The 22,833-nt window shown below is 45.0% G+C and overlaps 1 protein-coding gene across 2 annotated transcripts in view; it reads left to right on the top strand.

Moving 5' to 3' along the window:
- The first annotated feature begins 1,482 nt into the window (after nt 1–1,482).
- The window catches only part of LOC149355848 (nose resistant to fluoxetine protein 6-like), a 116,057-nt gene continuing 94,706 nt past the window's right edge, over nt 1,483–22,833 (top strand). Inside the window, exon 1 of one of the 2 annotated variants that reach the window (XM_089584022.1) lies at nt 1,483–1,533. The gene's annotated coding sequence lies outside the window, so the exon portion shown is untranslated. Of the gene's footprint in view, nt 1,534–4,511; nt 4,552–22,833 lie in introns of those variants that run through there. The other variant, XM_089584021.1, reaches the window with a different exon arrangement.

Genomic DNA, 22,833 nt, shown 5'->3' with positions numbered 1-22,833 from the left:
GGCCCTCAAGCAGTCCAACTGGGATCTATTTGACCGTCCGTTGTGCTTACTCAGGATGTCTCGAGGATCATGTTAGCGAATGTTTTCAGTACTACTTTAGGTTTTGTACCAAAAAGCTTGTTTTTTTGTTTCGTAGCAATGCAGTATTCAAAGGTAATGTAAGAGAAGCTGTCCAAAATAAGCAAGAAGAAGAGGCACAGCACGAGATTACTATGCCCAGGGCCGAAGATAGCTGTAGGTCTCTCCGGAATTGAATTCTACTACCCCATCAGAAGCATGCGGTGCATAAGACCAGGTTTAAAGGCAATAGTATCTTAAGATACTTCCTCAAGGATATAATTTCTTGAGTTATGATGGTTTCCTTCATTATATCACTATTGTACACAAAGATATTTTCATAAACCTGTAGTTTTTTAAGTAATGAAAGCCCAGATTGAGAGATAAGGCTGGTTAGATCTCAGGTCAACTCCAGAATATTTTCCTGCGATAAAATGATTCTAGAGCATTTCAGGAATTTTCATCCTCAAGTCGTCCAGAAAAGTACAAACTGAGGGCATCCTCATTAAGACATACAGCCGTGATGCGTTCAAAAGGTGCTCGAAATGTTCTGTTCGAGATGAGGATGTCCTGACCATTTGAGAACAACCTCAGGAGTTTTGATGTTGTCTGGGGCAGCTCCTTGCACCCGGATAGTCTTTTCACTGACGTCGCTTTGGCTAAACAGGCACCGGAAGGCACGAATAAAAATAACCAAGGAAGAGAGCGAAAGGGGAGAGAACGTCGTTTAGTAAACAGGTCTGGACAGAAAATAAACTTGGTGTTGCACTAAATAGGTCTTGTGTGCCACGCCCGCTGCCAGTTTGCGCACGCTCTGCGGCAAGATTGGCACCAATCCGTCGGAGTGGCAATATAATGCCCTCGTGACTGGTAACGCTTTATCGTTAGTTATCGAGCGCAATTGACTACTGCAATCGCGAAGCAACTGAAGCGAACGAAGTTACTGTGACGCATAGAATCGTTTTTCCGGACGTGCTGTTCTCTCGCCTCTGCGTGTAAAGCGTCGTCTCCTGAAACTTTCCTCTCCGATAACCTTATCGGAAGTTCTAAGCGTCGGGAATACTTCGTGGCTTGGTTCTTTTAGACTATGCCGGAGAAGGCGCCGCGTTTGTTCCGCGGTCAGTAACCTTTGCATGCCTTTGGCCGCAAGAATAGCAACACGAAGGAAAGTGCAAAAATGAATTGGCGCGCGTGTCCTGCGCGCCCTTTTCTGTGCACTGCGCGCGCTCATTGTGCGCGTCCATTCTGCACCGGACGGTCGCGTAAAACACCGCGATCCAGGAAGAGCTGCTCTGCATTTTCTTCCTAGACCGCGTGGCGGCCGATACTATAAACGGCGCGCTCGGGCGGGTGGGCTATCGGCGCGTGACGTCATGGGGCGGAAGATGGAGCCGACCGTGGTGAGGAAGTGGGCGCCTTTGGTGTGGTTCTCCTGAGGGGAGCGGTCGCGTGGTTGCCGCGTCTTCGACGATGACGGTAAGTGCCTCCTTTGCTCGTCCTCCGTTTGTCTCTCGCCGCGCCGCAGCCGGCGCCTCTTTCTGCATCACGCTGGCCACTGAAGACAGAATGTCGAAGGCAGCCGTTACTCGCGCAGCGCCTGCTGTGGCAACATCATTTCGCCGTGAGCGTCTCTTTACTATGTTTCGGTCAGCACGGTCCACGAGCCCCACATCTGCAGACTCTGTACCTTGGGAGCTGAGAACAACGTGTATGCGTAAACAACCGGGCAATCGTTAGGGTACGCAGTATCACTGAGGAAAAAAAGTTTTAAAAAATGCGGTAAAAAAATACAAGCTATGCACACGTGCAGCCAGTCAACACACGGGAAAGCCTCACACTGACTAGTGCTAACTGAAGCTGACAGTATAACAAAGAATATGTTCTTGAATGCAGAAAGCAATCTACGAGCCTGTCGTGAACTGGTCAACGGCAGCACCTTTTTCAGACGCTAACACTTTAAAGGCAGGCGCATCTCAAACGCACTTAATTGCGCATGAGAAGTGGCTAATACCTCCTGCATTAAGTGCTGCCTTTCCCAGAGGTGTACTAGGTGCTCAAACATCCGGCGCAACGAAACCGCTAAAACGAGTCTGGGTCGTTTGCGGCGTCCGTCGTTCGGCACACATAGCTCCATAGCGGCAGCCCAAATAACAGCACGCGATGCTGCTCTTATTTTGGCTCGCTGTCTGGACTGCTGACGCTCAGTCGCGTCGCAGACCGGAATTTCGCCGACTATGCCACCCTCCTGTCCATTGGCTGCTCGGCTCCTCGTCGAGTGGAACGGGCGTGGTCACACCTGCTTTGCAGCCGTCATCCATTTATTGCGACCGCCTGAAATGTGCTGAGAAAGCCATAACCGTGGCAGTTGTTTTAGCGACATGCTTTCTGGAAAAGTGAGCGTAGCAAAGTTTTGGCGCGTACCCAGACTGCCTTCATAGTCTAGAGCGACCCTCTGAGGTTGCGCCAGTTTTTGCATTCCACGTCTCACGTGCGTGAGCCGCCGCCAATCTGTGAATGAGGTAATTGCAGTTAAAGGGGGCAGTCACCCCGTCAAGCTGCTCTCTGAAGCAGCTTTTTCGTGGCTGTTCCTTTCCTTTGTAAAAGAGGAAAAATAAAGTATTATTATTATTATTATTATTAATTTCCTTGAGAATATGCCGTAGTAGGATACTTAAGCGAAATTCTTTTGTAATGAGCGCGATAAATATATTAATATCGGTGCATTACTCGTATAGAAGCTTTTCTGAGTTCGGGTGCATGGGTATGAGGTGTAGCCCCAACACTATTTATATGCAGAGAAATAGGTCTTGTTGGATGGTGCTATCGCAGCCGACGCGGCCGCCGCGGTGGCTCAGCAGTTATGGTGCTCGGCTGCTGTCCCGAAAGACGCGGGTTCGATCCCGGCCGCGGCGGCTAGAATTTCTTTGGAGGAGAAATTCTAGAGGCCCGTGTACTGTGCGATGTCAGTGCACGTTAAAAAACCCCAGGTGGTCCAAATTCCCGGAGCCCTTCACTACGGCGTCTCTCATAGCCTAGTCGCTTTGGGACGTTAAACCCCATGAACCAAACCAAACCAGCAGCCGACGCAGGCGATTTTAGAAATGCCAAACACTCACTTCTCAATTACCAAAGCTGCCCACTGCGAACGTCGACCATGCAAAGTCGATCAGCCAGAGGACAAAGCCGGCTTGAAGGCTGACAGTCAAGAGAAAGATATGACGTGACCTACGGCCCGTTCACAAATTGCACGCTGTCATATCGAGAATCCACATGTTTAAGCGACGCGCAGACACGCGAGTCATGCGTACAGAGTGTGTTCCGCGTAAACTGGTCTAAATGGTGCGGGAAGACAACTTCCAATAATATAAATGTTTTCTTTTTGTTTTGAAAAATAGAGTGTTGTTTATTCGCTGGGATCAAATTGTGCTTGATAAGTTTTAAGCGACTGCAGATAACCATGCCTATTTCAAAGTGCGACGCCATCGAAGAAACTGCAAGTTTATAAGTGGTGTAAATGAATATTTCATGAGAACGCATTTGCGAAGCCCCGAAGGAAGTGTATGGGAATCTCATTGAATAACAGTGTTCAGGAAGCTCGTTCGTGCTGACGGCACCGCGGCTGCTCGAGTTTAGCCGCACCACGTCTGCAGCAAAGGGACGGCAGCGCTGCCATGGACGGGACCATTTAAACACGCTTCGTGAGGAAGATATTTCGCATTTCGAGCTTCTGTTCAGGATGAAAATACCCAAGAACAGCTTTGCAGTTGAAATGGATAATCCCAGCTTCTATATTTAAAGGCCCGGTGCCCAAACTCATCTACGTGCTCCCTAATGCCAACCTCGGTACAATGGTGCCTCACTTTCACTCACATTCGTCAGCTCATCCGATCAAGGTGTGGCCGAGTAGACGACCGCCAAGGTTAGTTTAGGGGAACCAAGGTGAAGCCCACACCTTTACTGCTAGTTAAGGTATAGCCACATGGTGTTTATGTGAGCGTCGAGTTGGTTGATTTATTGTGCGTGCTTTCCGCCCCTCACGACAGTCGTACATTCCGTGCGGCGTACAAGTGTGACAAAACAAGCGCACAGGGAAGTCCTCACCGCGCGCTTCGCTTCGTAAATGGAGGAGTAACCCGTCAGTGCAACGGCAAGACACGTGTGCTCTTCTTGTATTCTCTTTCGCCGCGCCCAGCTCTCTCCCCCCCTTGTTTTCCATGTTGTTCGGTACAACAGCCCTGAGTGGTCTTCACGACGTCATATGTTCCGCATATGACGCATTGCTGTAACACGCGTCCGTTTTCTTGACACGCGCATCGCTGGGAGAAGGTGTTGTTTCCAGTGGGGAGAGGACGTTCTAACGGGATAAGCCTAGCGCACTCTCCCTCTCCGTCGAAACCAGTTTGTGCCGGTGAGAACGCGCGCGCTTCCTCAAGGCCAGTGAGAGCGTTCATTCGGGGCACGTTTGGCAGCACTGAGCCCATCGGGGGTGCCCAGGTGAGTTTGTTTTCTCATCCCGCGTGTCTTTCTTCTCTCGGGCAAGGAGGCATTGCGAAAAAAATGCTTTGCTAGAGAGAAGAAAATTGGGACTTGATAGCGTCATGCTTGCAACCTTTGCGTACGTTTCTCAGTTCTGAGTTTGACTGTGGCTGTTTTTATTTATACTACGCTTTCTTTATGAAATTTATGAACCTTCCTGCCAAGAAAGTGACAAGTGACCCCATAAGACTGCTTTGCCACAGGGCTACAAAACGTCCCGAACATAAATACAATTTCCGCAGAACAAAGGCTTCTTTTATTCCTGATCTTCCTTTACTTCCGATAGATCTCTATAGTAAGTTGAAAATAGGATTATTCATTTTGGAGCCATCAGATTCAGTGGCAACTGTCGTCCCATTATTCGTGGACGTTGTTCGTGGCGGAGAGAAAGAAAATATTTTTATACCGAGTTTTTGCCGATTATACAATATAATCCCCGAAGTCACGTTATTGAGCAAAAATGGCAACCGTTCAGTCCTCTCCACTACTGTACAGAGCTGTGATGGAATGCGGGCTCAGCGGCCCTTTAGTTTGCACAAGAGTTTGCACGGGTCACCTTTACACATGCTGTCTTTTCCCGCGGTGTTTTTTTTTTCGCAACATCGATCAGGCCGGCGTCAGGCTTTGTGGCTCAGCCAAGTCAGCTTTTATACGTTAAGCTTGCATGCGGCTACACAATATTAGGCTTGAGTATCAATCAGCGCTGTGAAATTCCTCAGGTAATCAGGAAGAATATTATTAAGGAGCTGCTAAACCTCTCAGGCAAGTCCGACATGCCTATGAAGCCGTTGTTAAGGAATGATGTTTAGTCATTTTTGAGTTACCGTGCCGCAGATTAATCTGCGTACAAACACGTTGATTTCTATAGTGGGAGTGTATAAACCCTTTCATGATTCGGAAATTCGCGCGTCGCTTTCTTTTAACCATTTGTAACGGTATGAACGTAATGGAGACAAAGTATGTTTAGCTCTATTTCTTTCAGCAGCCGCCATGCAGCTCATTTCCGTAAAAATTGCACACTGGGCTGTTAGGTTCACTTGCTTGATCGGTTACCAGTGCGAAAAAACAAGGACGAAGGAAGAGAAGTGCTCGCCGTGTCTTCTCTTCATTCGTCCTTGTTTTTTAACCGCTCAAGCAAGCTCATCTCAGAAAGATGCTGTTGCTATTTTGCAACTCCAATAAGCGATTAGCTGCAATCTCTCATTTTCACGAGAAAAACACTGCCTCAAGATTAACTCTACTACGTTTTGCGAGACTTCCGCTTCCCTTGTTTTCTGATGTTTCTATTCTGAGAGCGCGAAGGCAGCTAGAACAGATGAATGATCCCATTTATAAGGATAAATAGTTGAGTTCCTGAAATTCACTCGCGGAAATATTTTTTAAAAATGTTAACAAGAGGATTACTGAACCTGAGGCGAGAAAGCTGCTATCGTAGTTGCATTTAACTTCCATTTTAACTTTAATGGCCTTACAGTAAGGCATGCTTTTACTTCAGCTGAAGCTTTACACGCGCGACAGAATTTTTCTGGAGATTAAGGTGAGAGGTTGGTGGCGCTTTTGAAGGGTGTAGTTGGAGTGCGGATGTGGGCCGAGGGCGGTGGTGGACAGCCCGCTAGCTGAAGGTTTCAGCAGGGAGGTGGCTGGTGGGTGGTGATTCTGTAGTGTGGGCGGCTTCACTCTCCGAGACTTCACGCACTGCGGCTTCACTCTCCGAGACTTCACGCAGAGAACACCAGTATTTTTGCTAAGTTCCAGGGCTACTGCTGTCGCACTGCAAAAAAATGCCGAGTAGCAAAGGAGCAGTGTTGATTTGCTCGGATAACCTTACCAAATGCGAGTCAGAGAGCTTTTATATAGTATGCTCTAAACGAGCGGTTGCTGTCGTGGTACCAGTGCTGAATACACAGCATACACATTTCGTCACGGCTTGTATTGTCTTGGCCAGTTGTTTTCATCCCATATAGTTCATTCTCCCGCCGTTTTGCGTGCCATTCCTGGCACTGCTGAATCCCTAGAGTTATCACTTCATGAGAATAGTTATAACTGCAGTTTGTCTCACCGTTCAGAAATCTTGAGCTTCTGTGGTGCCGTAAATTGTCCGCTCCGCAGCTCACCAGGAAGACATGATGTGAACATAATTTTCACAAATCTTGTGCAGATGAGGAATCAGAATACCTTTTTTTAATAAGAGATATTACAATTACACATGGGAGAGGGCAAAGGCCTTTCCCATGTGGAGAGACATGGGAGAGGCCTTTGCCCTGCAGTGGGTGTAGTCAGGCTGATGATGATGATGATGATTACAATTAATTGAATTCATTCTTTTATATGCTACTTGTGAACTAAGTGCATACGGAATCGTGAAATCTAATTTTTTGGGTGTATTGCAATGTAGTTCGTAAATGAAGCGCTAAAGAGATTCGTTACGGCGTGTGAGCCCCCTATTTAATGTGTTTAAAGGAATGGCCTAAGGTACGCGGCTAGGATGGTGTAAATAGACACTGTATGCTTAAAGACTGTTTTTGGATATTGCGTCAATATTTCTCGTCGCTTTGACAAGTATCTTTTAGCACACTCAAATTAGATGAGACTTCTGACCGGAAACAGCCATCCTCAGCTGCACTTTGCCACTGGAGATTGCCGGACTACGCAGTAGAAACTTGCTTCCAGGTGGCAAGTTGAATTCAGAGTGTTTCGCGCATTTGTTTCTTACGCAATCCATTTTATGCTCCTTTAACGTTGTTCGAGTAATAGAATGTAAGTTAAAGCAAAGGTTAACTTTCAGATAACTTCAACCAGTTTCCGTCGAAAGTTAAGCGCCCCTCCTGCCGGCATATGTTCCTTTAGAGTTTTGCTTTGGAAATGTCAACTTTGATCCTTAAAGAGTGTTTCCAGTGTTACAGCAGATGCAGGTGCCCGGCCCGTGTAAAACTGACGCTGGAATTCTACGAGCGCTGGGGATATTGCAAACAGATGAACATTTTTGGAACGAAAACAGCACTTCTTAGTTGGGAAATATTTTGTAATTGCATGTAGTGAAACTGCTGGAGCCTTTTTTTGCCTGTTGAAGGTGTTTAATTTTGCCGCAAAGTGTGGATGGAGGGGTATTATCATCACAGTAAAACAACTGGAAGAAACCAGAATTCCAGAACAATTAACACACATGTAATTGTTACCCTTTTCTCTTAAAACACAATTTACTTCTGTTGAATTTTTTTAAAAACTAAGAAACTCGTAAAAAACGCGCCCATTGTATATTGCAGCCATAGGTTGTCATCAAAAGGTGACATTCCTTTTAGCCTATGTATGGCTGCATATTATGTAAAGTCGCAGCTGCCACAGGGTTTCATTTCAGCCATCTGTCATGACTTCGGCTGCCAAAAAAGGAATGTTTTCCTGGTTTTTTTTAGAAATATCTTTGTGAAGGAAGTTTCCAGAGGCGAACAGTGCCTTTCTTATAATAACATGCCGTAACTAATTTCTGCACATCCCTCTTTGCCACAAGGCCTCAGCCATGAGGAGAGTGCTAGCCGCTCAGACAGCGCTCTCGTCCAAGTGACATCTGTGACCACGCGATAGTGGAAGAGACGGGGTGCATTTCTGACGCTCTTTTGTGCAACTTGCGCTAACCGTGATATGGAATACATTATACAAAGTTGTATCGCTTATGTGTTCTCTCGAAAATAAGCAGAGGTTTGGCTGTACCGACATTCTGTCCCAGCTTCATAAGTATGCTTCAGTTAATAAAAATTGACATGCCAAACAATTCTAGGCAGAAGCACTTTTGTACGGGAAAGAGTTTGAGCGCAGTTTTTTAATATATTATAAGATTTCCCTATAGCAATCAATATGTCCGCAGAATTACCAACGGCAGGCATGCATTTTTTTTTCTATTAACGTTTCTGCTATCATCAAAAGCGTTCCCCATTGGTTTTCTATGGCAGTCCTAACTGCTCGATGCGAGCGGTGAAGAAACTTTAAAGGAAACGTTTTCCTACATATCGGGAGGAGGAGGAGGAAGAACATTTATTTCCGCCGAATACGGCGCGGCAGCCACCTCCGGGTCCGCACGCAGGCGTCCGGGGAGGCAGTCTGTCGCACCGCGGCCGGAGGACATCCGATCCCGTCTAGGACAAGAGGTCTTCAGCCTCGGCCGCCAGGCGGACGGCGAAGCGCTGCGTTTTTTCGTCGGAGCTTCTTAACGTGGTCTCCCATTCATCGCTATTTTTATTCGCGTTGTGCCCTGGGGCACGAACGCATCTCCAAATTATGTGATCTAATGTTGCCACGTGGTCGCAAAATTTACAAATTTCGGTTTCTGCGCCGTCCCTCTTCCGCCCTCTGGCACCCGTCCAACTCGTCCACAGGGGCGAGAAGAAATTTCGAGCTTGGAGTTGGACCATTACCTTCATATTTCCATAGCAGTACCTTACAATTTTCAAATATTCAAACTTTTTGTCCAAGAATGTTGGACGTAAGTACGCAAAAATTTACAATACATAACTAAAAGGAAGTTGTCTCAGTACTTTTTCCTCATATTTAAGAAAGGCAATCTATATTCCGCCTCTTTTTAGAAAAAGAGCTACGCATTTCTTAACCACAAACTGTTTTTGTGCCTTACGGATTACTGCCAGCAATAAACCGATGCTAGCAAAGCGAAAAATTCGCAAGTGTCTAGTAATGAAGGAAGTCTGCCAAGGTATATTAAAGAGACGTGAATAAAAGAAGTCTGCTACGGTCGATTAAACAGAAGAGATTCACGTTACATTCTTGCCCTATTAGTTTGGTTTGGTTTTATGGGGTTTAACGTCCCAAAGCGACTAAGGCTATGAGAGACGCCGTAGTGGAGGGCTCCGGAAATTTCGACCACCTGGGGTTCTTTTACGTGCACTGACATCGCACAGTACACGGGCCTCGAATTTCTCCTCCAAAGCAACTCAGCCGCCGCGACCGGGATCGAACCCGCGTCTTTCGGGCCAGCAGCCGAGCACCATAGCCACTGAGCCACCTGCGGCGGCTTGCCCTATTAGTGTTTCGTTGCGTATTATCAAAGCGAGTGTTAGCTACGTTTCTTATGGCGTAGGTCAAATGGCTTCTCGATGACAACAAATCTAGAAAATCAACCGCTATTACAGATTTGGGTATTTTCCACGCAAATTAGACTGATCATACCGCGAGGGGTCGTAGGCACTAACATATGGTTCACTCAAGCACAACTTACTAATAACAAGCTTCAATTTATGAGGTACATGTAAATGAAATACAATTGAGTTGCTTTAGTGCCCTATGATAATTTTGAAGGAGTCTGTCTATGCTGTGTTGGAGCACATACAAGGTTTAGCATTCTTTTAGGTTACTCTGTGCAATACAAGTACTTTTCTTTAGTGTCCTTTTTGCTCTTTTAAAATCGTCGCATTTTTCTAGCCAACGTTGAAATCTGCGCCAAGAGATTGTCCTCAGCAACATTTCGCTGGACAATAGTGGGGAGGGGAGCAGTGGCAAAGCTGGTCTTGTGCTGCTTGTTTTCAATATGTCCTCCATCATATGCGTGTTTAAAATTGCTAGAAAATATTAAAAATCAGGTGATAAATAAGTACTGAATAATGCTATGAATGTCGCCATCTGCTTGAAAGTACAGGAGCAGAGAGGCCTTCCTTGGGTGAACCTGACGACGCATATCCAAACGTTTTACCTGATTCATCTCGCAGTCTCATTCTAACAATTCACGGAGTTCTGCCCCACTCAATATCGACTTAGTGTTGCGTCATTCTGCACAATGCGGTAAACGCATGATCAGCGAGACAGTAAGGCCTTCGGGCTTCCTCGGATTTTTACACTTGTTTCGTCTCACCAGAGAGCTAAAGTAAGCGACCTACACAGTCATCTTGCATTAGGCAGCATGCGCTGGTTATCACTGCTTATCAAGAAGTGGTTCGGCTGTCTCGAGGACCTGTAAACGTGTACATCGGTCCCAATGTCTTACTAGCGCAGTCTTTACGCGCTTCTACTCATCACTGTTTTCGGCACGAAAGCTGCGGCTTATGTTAGTGTAGTCTGAACCACTGAAAAACATCTGTACACACTTGGTGGATATTCAGTAAAAGAACCAAAGAACCGTCCGCGTGTTACCCACTCACTCGTACTCTCCCAGAAACAGTTCTAGCACTCGGCAAATTGATGCACTGGGAGCACCACCCACTCAGAACACTCGTTTCTGCGTCGATAATTGCTCTGCGTCGTTTCGTGTGGAACTTTCGTGGGCGAATAGTACGGATGGCGCTTCGCTAGAGCAGGTAATTGGTTCTTGGCTGGCGCTACTTTCGGACCTGCCACTGATTGCGTGCAGTTAATGTGGCTGTATGCCCGCAACGCGCTGGGTTGCGTTCCTGGCCCTCGGTTCAAGCGGGGCACCAAATTGAGCGGCTTGGATGCGGCTGGCTCCAGCGCAGGATCCGCCGGCGCCCACGGCGCTGGAACCGGAAGCGTTCTTCGCACGGCGGAGTGGACGGCCGGGGCCCGATGGGCGAGTACTGCACCGCGGAAGCGCCGGCGGCGGAAAAAGCGCCATGAGGAAGCGTATGTAGGTCACCTCGCGGCTATCGCACCTTGACCGACACGCTATTCCTGGCTGACATTGGAATCGCGCCACTGGGGTCCGAGGTATTTACGGGACTGCGGAGGGGGATTTCCCCTTTTACTCTGCGCTTTTATCGCCGGTGAGAACGGCCGAGGAAGAAACCGGAGGTTGGCGCGGGAACGAGTTGAACGTGAGCGTTTGATAACCGCCGGCGACGCGAAGGGGTTCGGACGACCGGGGGAACAGCCGCCCGCAGTTTTTCGGTGTGATAACGCCGGTGGTTCCGCGACACTTCCTCACAGTTTGTATTTTATCTTTGATCTGGAAGTTTCTCTATCGGCAGGAAGACTTCGCAGCCAAAATCCACGTGCCGGGTAATGGTTTTAGGCTCAAAACGCTTTCGCTCTTACGATAGAGGCGCACCTCCCCGGGAGACACATGGCGGATTATTGTTCAGCATGATACTAGTAATAGCATGAGCGTTAGCTGAAGCGCTTTTGAGCACAGCAGCTTCAACATTTCAAACCTAACAAAGTTAAAAACATTGCAAGTGTTGCTGCAGCGTGACCTGTCGTCGTTTCTGCCTCGTTTGCGTCCAAAAGCTCAAGTTCTTCCGCTCAGCACTAGAAAGAGAGCAGAGCATGATTTTTTGCTGGAACATGAATAACCAAGTCGCGCAGCAATCCACACTATTCTTTAAATTTTTGTTCTCCCCAAATGTGTCACACATCATTCAGTGTCCTGTTTTCTTCTTTCGTGATTTTTCTTGCACTAGTTCAAGCGTAGAAACGTGAACAAAGGTGAGCGTAACTGAAGACCACATCACTGACTGCTGTAACGATGAAAGACGACACCACAATTCATGCACACCTTCATTACCACAACCAACATAGTTTCGAAACGGACGCCGGCTATCTCTTCGTAGATCGCGCAAACAAGAGTGACTTTTTCGTAGGGCAGTGACCAAACATCGTCTGGAAGGTAGACAGTTGCTATGAAAGCAAAGGTATATCGCCGGCAAAAGAAACTAGGTGGCAGTTGTAGTGACGGACACACTTAGCAATCGTTGGCCAAGAAGAATTAAGGCTGTCGGCCGCACGCCATTTAAGGGGGAGGTGGTGCTAAATTGTAAAAATTTCCCCCATTTTTCGAATATGAGTGAAATTGTGAAGGCCTTATTTTCTAGCAACAATAAACATCTGGAAAAATTCGTTACTTTCAGAAGTTTCAAAGGAACTTTAGATTTCCGAAGTGCGAAAGTGAGGTTACCTATCCAAAAGCGAGCGAACGAGTACAACAGGTATCTTCTCATTTTTATGTGAAAGGCCGCCAGTATTCTATAATATAAGATGCTGTGAATTTATCGCAACTAGATGCATTTTTTTATATGCCTGTTTATTTTGCGGTGTGACTACACTTCACAACATCATTTTCTTAGGTAGAAAACTACGAGCATTATGCTAGACAGGACGATGGACTAGTTTTCTGCAGAATTTTGATCCTGAAAATGCGTTTAAATAATGTTTTCATTGCACTTTACTGAATGACAGTCTTTCTAGATGGACGGTAATGTTCCAAAGCGCGAATTTAAAAGCTGGACTCAAAGTTTCGACACGGCGCAATTTCATTTTATGAACTTCTATCTTCAAAAAAGTTTCAAAATTTGTTATGAAATAGTTTTTCGTTCAAGATTTGCTAGAAAAGGATTATATTTTCACGTTGTGAATATTACCTTCGGAAACGTTATATAATACCTGGTGCCTGATTTTAGTTCACAGATTTTCGATGCAAATGCTTCAGGAGCCAAAAAACCCGCCACACACTCACACATGAGTTCTGGTCGAGCAGTTTTCGAGAGGCCGTCCTCCGTACGCTTCAACGAACTTTAATTTCTCGCGTTCTGCTCGTGAGACGAGAATGAAATTTTGGAGAAAAAATCTTGACCAGTTGCAGAATCAATCGCAGCAGTCATTCAGAAACCTGTTTCTATTTAAAAATTTCAACTTTCAACCGCATCGTAATTACTCTTCGCATTCACTGCTGATAATAAATGCACCGTTGACAAATTCTAAATTATATTGTATAAGTTATTTCCCCGCCCAAGTACTCTGCGTACCTCTAAACTAAGCGAAATAGTTACGCTTCGCGAAACATCAACTGTCATTTTTCAACAGGCACGCACACAATTTTGTTGAAAGCATTGCATTAGTAAAAAACTGTAACACGAGATGTGAACACGAGATGTACGAGATGTGAATAATTCTAATTTCTGGACATCGAACTACATCGATTGCTAAGGTGATTGCAGAAACGGCTTTTTGAATAGCAGGAAAATAGCAGGAAAAAACTGTGCTTATATATTTTTTGCTTCAAATAAATGCCTGGTAAGGCCAAAAATATTTCCTTATTTTTAAACATGACACACTTCTGGTGCGTTAAATGCAGGCCCGCCACCACTTCACCGATGGCTTGATTCCGAAATAAGGTAGTTACTGAACTAGAGCCTGCGGCCACGAGTACGCCGCTTCTTACATCTCATGCTGCGTGCTGAACTCGTTTTCGCCTAGCGAATTTTAAGGGGCCCGAAAGTGTTCCATGACTGCAGCGCAACGAACGGGACAAGAAGGACACAGGCAAGGACACAACACAGCGCTGTGTTGTGTACCTGCCTGTGTCCTTCTTCTTGTCCCGTTCTTTGCGCTGTAGTCATAAAATATCGGAACGAACTCGCCCAACAACTTACCTTGCCGAAAGTGTTGTCAGCCCTAGGCGCTAGGTCAAGCGTATAGGCTGAGTTCGGCAAAACCTCCAGGAGGAGAATTGTGACTTTCGCCGTAGTTACACAAGCTGTGCATTATTGTGCTGCAGCAGCACATCAGAACTCAGAAAGCCGGGGTGATTTAACTTGACTGCACGGCTCAGGTGGTCTTCGAGCTAGTCACAGAACAAATCGCTGTTCACAGTGTATCCCATGAGCATGTAGTGCTCCGCCATTGTCCTTCTACGCTCCCTGAACAGATTCAGTATCAATTCATCAGTCGATGGCGTTACAGTATTTACTCGCTTAATGAACGCACTTTTTCTCCCCAAATATTTCACAGAATATTTGGGTGGGCTCACAGCGCGGAATAAAACAGGCGGAAAATATTTGATGCAATTAAAACATGAATAAGTTGTCTAGTAGAATAGGTAGTTGATCCGGTACGACTCACCTTCAGCATGAAACAAAGCGCACCCTTTAGTACTGAGTCCGTGCTCGAGAGCACAGCCAGCTGCCGTTATCTTATATCCGTATGCATAACTCGCGTAGTAGCTCAAAATTCTGTCTAAACAGAATGCCACTAGAGTAGCAAAACTAACAGCGTTCAGTACGGACACCAACCGCAAAAGTTGCTAGAATGTTTAATAGAGCAGACTGTAAAAGAATACCGCAGATTGAAAAAAGAAACCGTTTGCGACATTCTTTTCTCTGTTCATCCCGTTCGTGCGGGAGTATTCGACGAATGGCGCTTTTCGCCATTGCGTAGTTGTTTCCGCAATAGGAAAGGGGCATCTGCTGGCAATCTGCAGCATCAGCGTCAGCAAGGAGAGTAGAAGGAGAAGTGGAGAGGGAAGGGCGAGTAGGGAAAAGCGAAGGGCGGTGAGAGGGAAGCCGTGGTCGCCAGTCATAGTCAACAGTATGTGGAGTGTGGCGAGGGGTTACTGCTTGTCACACGGTGATTGCTGGATTTGATCGGGCGAGTGGAGAAGGGGTGCAGCATGTCGCACGGTCACTGATGGACTGCATGGACTAGACTATGCCAGACATCCCCGTCACGGGGAACACTAATGCTAACGCATACTCTACCGCACGAACCGTACTGATCGTCTGAAAATTTTTTGGGCGCGGATCTAGAAGCTAGCCTACATCAATATTCGTTTTAAAATGGTCATCGCGGAGTACTGTTCGGTGAAAGCGTCAAAAGTTTGAATCAAGTGGCGCAAAATTTTTAACCGCCATTTTCTAAGTAATAAGTGCCTCTTTTGCTGCCAGTCGAAGATGAACGTACCCAATAAGGGGTACAGAATAAAATTCTACTAAGGAAAAACATTGAATAGTGTTGTTTTCAGCTACCCATTAAACCAAAGATATAAGACCAAAGTCCAAATGCCAGATATACAAAAAAGCGTCCAAGCGTCAGCAGCCACCATACAGGTACACTAAAGAAAAAGCTACGCAGCCCGCTGTCCAAATACCCGAAATATAAAGTTGTAAATTTGCCGAACATGACTACAAAGAGCTTTCGAAGCTGCGCTCACGCAGTTTTCTTCCGGGTGTTATTTCTGCTTGGTACTATGTTGTCTTTTGTCTGGGGTGTTCGGTGATGGTGACAGATGCTTCAAAAAAAGAGGGACCCATAATTATTACCGTCAATGCCGAAAACTTCTGGCGGCAGTTTGTCAACGCCAGTTTTAGTGAAGCGTAGTAGTTTTAATTCCGTTGAGTTGCCTGAAGAAAATTTGTGTTAATGCAGTGACAATAAGCTAAATGTAGGCAGTCCGCTAGGCGACCTGCAAATACTGTTTTGATTACTTTACTCAAAAAGTAACGTGCAAATAAGTTGGTAGTTTGACGCTTCCTATGCACCACCTATTTTCATCAGAAGTAACCTTGTTAGTTTTTAGGCCACCAGGAAATGCGCCAAAAGTTACCCTGCGAAATGTTATGTATGGTAATACAGGCGCTCTATCAAAATGCATCAGTTTAAAAATGAAAAGTACTATTTAGTCCTTTTGCAGTTATTCGCTAATTACATCTTTGATCTTATCCTTCTTGGGTACGCACATTCTCATTTGCGCTGATACTTTAACTGTACTTCAGTTTCAAAATCCTTCAAATTAATACTCTTTTATCATCATGTTATCACCGATTTGCTGACAAAGCCCGTTAAATATGTATTAGTCTTCTTTGCACTGGCGCTCAGTGGCCGTTATCTACATTTTAAGCCGGTTTTGTGCCATTTGCATGCAAACAGGTTAAAGGATTTTGTATTGCATAGAAAGGTGATAAACAGTGATCATAAATTTTATGTAGCTGCTTGAGATAAGCACGCTAATTGAGAACCTATCACCGTTAATTGTTTTCAATTAAATTTTTATGCATGATGGGCTTATGCGTCGACGCAAAGAAATAAACGTAAATAAAATACACGCAAGATCTCACAAAATACCTTCCAAGCATGTATTTCCTGGTTAGCTTCGTTGTTAAACAAAACAATGAGCAATGTTTCTTCTTTGCGACTTCGGCAGGTCTGGCTAAGGCGAGCTAAAATTCTGAAGCACTTCTAGGTTACTTCAAGGCAGCTTTGCTTAATGATCAGAATTATACAGCGGTATGATGAAACCTTTCGCATCATTTTGATACAGCACAGCCGCTTTAAATGGTACTGAGAACAAACATAAGCGAAATTGTATAGTTGTGCTTTCTAATGCCAGGAAGATGAACATTCTCAGCAGTTGAGTCCTCGGTAAGTGCCAGCATTGCCGAAGAGTAATAAATTTCATCAAAGCAGAATTTTAAGTCAGTAGTGCGTGCGAGGAGGTAACGGACACTTTGGAGTCGAATGAGATGGGTGAATACCTCTTGTTAGGAAAATAACTTCGAAGAAATTTAACGGAAACCTCCCAAAAACTGCACATGTTTTATAGAGGCAAGATCTATGCATAAGGGGCAGCAGAGCTAGAAGAAATCTTTCCTTTGCAATATCACTTTCTCGAGTATTCAACTCTTGGGTTACCAAATACGGCAAAAGTGTATCTTTGCTCCCCCCCCCCCCCCCCCAAAAAAAAAAATGTTATTGTTTTTAGGAGCGTTGCCGCGTCAAGCAACTCGACTTGTAGATCAGTCATTAACTCCGACGACATGAGCCGCAAGTCCGCGCATGAGTGCCCGTTTCCGTTCAAACCAAAATACACCTTTACGAAAATGCGTCCATATATATATGCCAAGGCAATTTGTACCAGTAACAGGACTCCTCTTTACATTAGGAGCAACAATGAGTTTCACGGGCTCCAGCACAAAGGATGTCAAGTTACAAAGCCGGTGTTTTTGGCCGCAGGGAAAAACATAAGTGCTTGCAGCGGCGATGGCGCGCTATATAGTTAAAAAGCAGTAGACAACTTTCCCTCTCTTGGAAATGAGGACACAGAAAAGGCGGTGTCTTCGTAAGCGCACTGGAAGGAAATCTAAACGATATCACAATTCGGGATCTTCCGCGCAGTCTGTTAACAGACTTCCAGGAAGGGCGGTTGAGTGCGAAACAGCAAAAAAGAGCGAGATAACCAGATGCAGTGCACGTAAATGTGTTAATCCTATTGCAGATGGCACATCTAATGCGGCCTATGCTCCTCTTTTGGAGTGGAAGCAGTTCTGTACTAGTTTGCGGTCTTGAGCGGGGCCATTTGCTTTGGGTATAGTAGCATGAAAGGTTGCCCTTTATTTCGTAATATAGTTAGCAGAGTCGGAGTCACGCTACTGAACGAGCTTTTTTAATCCCAGATGATCGTTCGCGCTCTGTATATGACATGTTTGTCAAAGAGATTGACTTGGAAATAATTACCTCACGGCAGGATACATTTTTTCGACTTACTCTGCTTTGTAGGACAGTACCACTGTATACATAACACACGGGAGCTTTATTGGCCTAATGTGCGTTGCCAAACAACCTCCTCTGTAAAAGGACTCGTAAAAGAAATAGCTACTATTTCTGAGAGTACTCCTCCCTGTGTCCCAGCCTAAATGGCTGACCAGTTAAAAATGTCTTTTCACATCGAGGTATTTTGATTGACATTCGAATAATTTGCCGTCCTAAACAAATATTTTATTTGTGTGGGCAGTGAGCGGTGACATAAAATTCAAATTAAACAAGAAAAACACAGGCATATAAAAATATGCCATTAAATGAACAACCAAGAAACATTGAAATTTTTGTGTAAAGGAGTACGCGGTACATTTTATTTGCAGGCATTAACCACGCCAACAGAGACTACACGAAGTTGCGCAATTATAGTACAAAAGGGAATAATAAGATAAAGCAAGCTTTAAAGCTATTGTGCTAACTAGTTGCAGCCACATGCGGTCTGCGCGAAGTCGAATTCGTGGTGGTTACTTTTTAACTGACGGTATCTAGTAGTAGGAAATGAAAAGATATGGTCTCTGGTGTGGACTGGTTTTTCAGTTTCAAAAATAAATAATCCAACACTTCAATGTTGCTCCACAGTTAAGAGGTAGCAAATGACTTTTGGGGAAATTTTAAAGCAAACTGAGGGAAATATTTTTGCGAATCAAATTTGGCCATTTTTTACCCTTTTTGAATTCGGAGGATTTCAGGACTTAACTAAAATATATCTTACTCATCAAGGAATAGAATGTTACCCCGACATTAACAGAAAGGATCTAATAATATTGAGGAAAAGTTTCACTGCGAAATCTTCGTTACATTTTCTACAGTAATGATCTGAAAGTCCGCTTTCGTTTGGAACGCAGCAGTGATTGATATTTTTTCGAGTGATATTCCAGCATCAAAGAAAGTTTTTCCGTGATTCAAATCGAAAAGTTCCAAATTTTACTTCGTGCCACATGCCCCTAAACTTGCACTTTTTCGAAATCTTTAAACACGGGATTTCAACCTTTTGTGGTGTAGAAAACAAGTACAACGCACTGTGCAAACTAAGTTCTATCCCTTCGTTTCGACACATTTCCAATCACATAAAACTTTCACTGAAAAGAAAATATCGTCACGGGACCTCGATTGCCGTCCTTAACATGGAGAAACTTCGTTGGTTCTCATTATTGCTAATATTTTACAAATATCAAGTAAAATATTTGACGTCTGGTTTATTTGTTAGCAAATCACATATTGCTATGTCCGATGTCCAATTTCGTTGTTGTAATGAGAAGTTCAATGGCCTCTTTTCTTTTAACTCAGTCAAAAAGAATATGGCTGATGGTGTTCCAAAAAAAAAAAATTAAAAATACTGCATGCAGATTTAACTACAATAAATTGATCTGGCCTTACTGGTCCCGTTTGTTGCCTTCTTGACTTTTTCCTTCGTCATATCATTCTCATTCTGTGAACATTGTAAAAGAACGCTGAAGAAAAGTTCAGTTTTCTTTCTAAGTAAAAATATGTTTTCTGCCTCTTTCGGGCCATTGCCACTAGAACCCGGTAATCTAGCCATACACTCCTAATTCCATTCATCCTCAGCGTCTGTCCATTTAATAATGATTATGTCGAACTCAATACATCTGTCACACCTGAAGGTAGTAATCTCGAGCCTCTTCATTTCAGGTTTTGCCGTCGAAGTTTGTCAAGCTTGCGAGCCGGCCAGTTTTGCATTGCATGATATTGCACAAAAATATGCCGCAAAACTCGAATGTACTCGATGCAGGCATTTACGACACCTAAAATATAGTAACAATATAATAAAAATAACCATAACGGCAAAGTGTGTCAAATCGAAGAACATGGAAAATAGTAACAACACAAAATTGAACATGAAGAACAATACATCAGGGTGCGCTAAATCCATGATGCGTTATAATTTGCGCTGCAGATGTTAGTGGCAAATCACGAGGGCATTCTAATTATCCACTGCAAGAGACATAGACAGAAAATGACGTCTTTTTGTACTCCTCGACGTTCACGTGGCACGAAAACTCGTGATATCTGATCTCACCATCATTCGGCGCTCTGTGCTACGCAGTGGCACGTAGCCCATATGCACCATTACTCCTCCTTTGCAGACTACTTTGCAACCTTCGGCACTAAATGCAGACTAGCCCAGAGAATTCAACTCTGCAAGCACAGCGCAAGCACGCACCAATACGCTGCACTGTTACTGCTGCCCGGCCTCATCCAGCTCCGGCATCGCAACACGGCAAGACGCACCTTGTGCGCTTCCATCGAGAGGTCATTCTCGGCCATTTGTAGGGCCACTAATTTATCCACAACAACGCGAACAACTACTTATTCGAGCAGTATCCCTGGAATCATGCGGTAACCTCCCTGTTTCCCTTTCCTTCGATTAGCAGAGGCTCAGTCGCTTTGGCGTTTGGCCACTGATCCCAAGCTCGGGGTTTGATACCGATTGTGGCAGCCGTATTTTTATAGAGACGAATTGCAATCACGCCCGTGTGTTGTATGATGTCAGTGCATGCTACACATCCCCAGGTGGTATGCATTAATCCGCAGTCTTCCACTACAGCTTCTCCCATAGCTCATGTGTCGCTTCGGGACGTGAAACGCCACACGCTAGTACCTTGTTGCGAAGCCATTATACTGCTCATCGGCAACGAAACCCAGCGTTATTGATCGCTAAAGTAGTCACAATAATTTCCAGATGGCAATGCAAGAAAAAATTCATTCCGAAGATGCGGGAAACGAAACGAAGGGTGTTTCAGCTAATAATTTGAATAATTTTTAAAAACAGTCATTTTGACGTATAAGAGCGATTTTTTCGGCACCACATTGTCAGCGGTGTAGTACATCAGAATAAAGCTAAGCGCTAAGTAGCAGGGTGGTTATTATTACTGAATGGTTAACTTTTTAACTATTACTGTTAGACTCCTTAATTATTGAGAGGCCTCTAGCCCACCGTAATTGATATCAATATCAGTTTTTGGAATTTCGAAAACACGGTTACGCTCGGCGCTGTTACCTAACAAATTTAGGTTATTTTGGAAAGCTACATCAACCGGAGTAGTTGCTTTGCCTGCAGGCTTCTCAAATGCGCATGTGCTTTGGCGCGATCTAGCCAAAATTTGATGGGCCACAGCGCCGACGGTAACCAACTTTTCGGAATTCAAAAAAATTGATATGGATATTACATGCAGTGGGCTACACGCCTGTTAATGTTTAAGGAACCTAACAGTAATAGTTAAAAATTTAACTATACTGTATTAGTTAACCAGCCTACTCTTAGCACAACTTATCTGTATTCTGAGGTACTACACCGCTGAAAATGCTATGCCGAAAAAAGCGCTCTTCTAACTGAAAAGTTTATTTTTTAAAATTCTGGTAAACCTTAGATGAAACACCTCTATATAGGGGTCGATTATACTCTACGCATTTCTCTATCACCTGTTTGATAGTGTAAATATGGTCTATTTTCGAGTATCCTTTATGAAAGCCTGCCTGATAATTTGGTTGATTGAAGTAAGCCCCAACTCCAACGACACTTCGTGGGCGTACGCGCTCAGCGTCGGCACTCTTGGCGTACGCCAGAACCGGTCTGCGCATGCGCACTGCAGGAGACGCCAGCGAACCTCGGCGAGGCGCCGATATCTGTCTGTGCTAGATATCGGCGTCAGCGCACGGGCGCTGGCGCACGCGTCGGAAGCGGGGTCCGGTTGACAACAATCGGAGGACCGCGGGGCTCTCGGGGACTCTTCACAGTTTCGTGTTCCTCGAACTTTTCTTCGCGGTTTAATTCGTCCCTTCAGCGCACCCCAACCACTTTTCTTCACGGCTTGAAATTCTTTCCCTCGACTCGAGAAGGGGAGCCAGCCAGCACCGGGGACATGGAGATGCATGCCTCTTTTCGACGCCCGTTCCGGCGTACGCCAAGAGGGCCGACGCTGGGCGCGTAAGCCCAGGAAGTGTCGTTGGAGTTGGGGCTTAATGTTGTCCTCACTCTATTAGCGATTACCTTAGTAAAGCGATTACCATGTAGGCAACGAACAGTAAGCTGATCGGTCTGTAAGTTTTAAGTCCTTGACGTCTCCTTTCTTATGAATTAAGATAATGCTAGCGTTCTTCCAAGCTTCAGGTACGCTCGAGGCTACAACGCATTGCGTACAGGGTAGCTAGTTTTTCTAGCACAATCTCCTCTCCGTCTTTCAACAAATCTGCTGTTACCTGATCCTCACCCGCTGCTTTCCCCTTTGCGTTGCTCCTTAGGCTTCCTTCACTTCCTCTTCCGTTCCTGGCGGGATGTCCCATTGCTGTGCGCTACTGTCTCATTAACGTTCTGATTGCATTGGCTACTGCGTAGATTTGTGTAAACTCTTCAGCTATTTTAACTATCTTACCCATATTGCTAACGACATTGCCCTCTTTGTCTCTTAAGACATATATCTGGTTTTTACCCATGCTTAATTTCCTCTTCACTGCTCTTAGGCTACCTCCGTTCTTTAGAGCATGCTCGATTCTCTGCATATTAAAGTCCCATCTGTCGTCTACCTTGCGCTTATTTATTAACTTTGATAGCTCTGCTAATTTTATTCTGTCGGTAGAGTTAGACGTTAGATTTTTCGTTTCCTGAGACAGCTTGCTGGTATACTGTCGAACCATCCTACCGCCTATTTCTACGGCGCCCTCCGTAATGACAGCTGTGATATTATCGTTCATTGTTTTCACATTATGGTTCTATTCCTCAGTTAAAGCGCAATATCTGTTCGGCAGCGAAATTGTGAATTCCTCTTCTTTCCCTTTTACCGCTAACTCGTTAATAAGCTTCCGCTTCACTAGTTTTCTCCGTTCCCTCTTCAAATTTAAGCTAATACGGGGCCTAACCATTGCGTGGTCTCTACAACGGACCTTTCCGAGGACATCCACATCCTCTACGATGCTAGGGTCAGCGCACAGTATGAAGTCTATTTCATTTTTAGCCGCACCATGGGA

Source organism: Amblyomma mixtum, chromosome 3, assembly GCF_055824585.1.
Source record: "Amblyomma mixtum isolate Tamu chromosome 3, ASM5582458v1, whole genome shotgun sequence".
NCBI lineage: Eukaryota > Metazoa > Arthropoda > Arachnida > Ixodida > Ixodidae > Amblyomma > Amblyomma mixtum.
Note: the sequence above shows the minus strand (reverse complement) of the source record. Positions and strands in the feature narration are given on the sequence as shown.